The sequence below is a fragment of the Macrobrachium rosenbergii genome, chromosome 15 (genome assembly GCF_040412425.1).
Source record: "Macrobrachium rosenbergii isolate ZJJX-2024 chromosome 15, ASM4041242v1, whole genome shotgun sequence".
Taxonomy (NCBI): domain Eukaryota; kingdom Metazoa; phylum Arthropoda; class Malacostraca; order Decapoda; family Palaemonidae; genus Macrobrachium; species Macrobrachium rosenbergii.
The window spans coordinates 10,793,765-10,794,068 of NC_089755.1; positions in this window are offsets into that span (position 1 = coordinate 10,793,765).

Sequence of the window (304 nt, forward strand, 5' to 3'; positions counted from 1 at the left end):
GGTGAGGTCCGGAACGAAGCCCAAGCATCAGTGCCAACACTGGAACCCTTTTAGTACGGGAAAGTGCCCTGAAAGATCGCCTTTAGTCACGTTACATTCGCCTTGGTTCATTTATTAGATTGTTGGGGCCAGTGCCTTTTCACTTTCGTGTATTCCTTTGTTCAATCCAGGCCCACGTGCTTCCTGCACATTATTAAAGTCATTATTCAAGCCTCGAGGTTGTCCTTTGGCGCCTTCAGCGCACCCTCAAGTAGAAAGCATTCTCTAATTCCTGCAGTAGACCGTAAACTCTGTTACACATCGT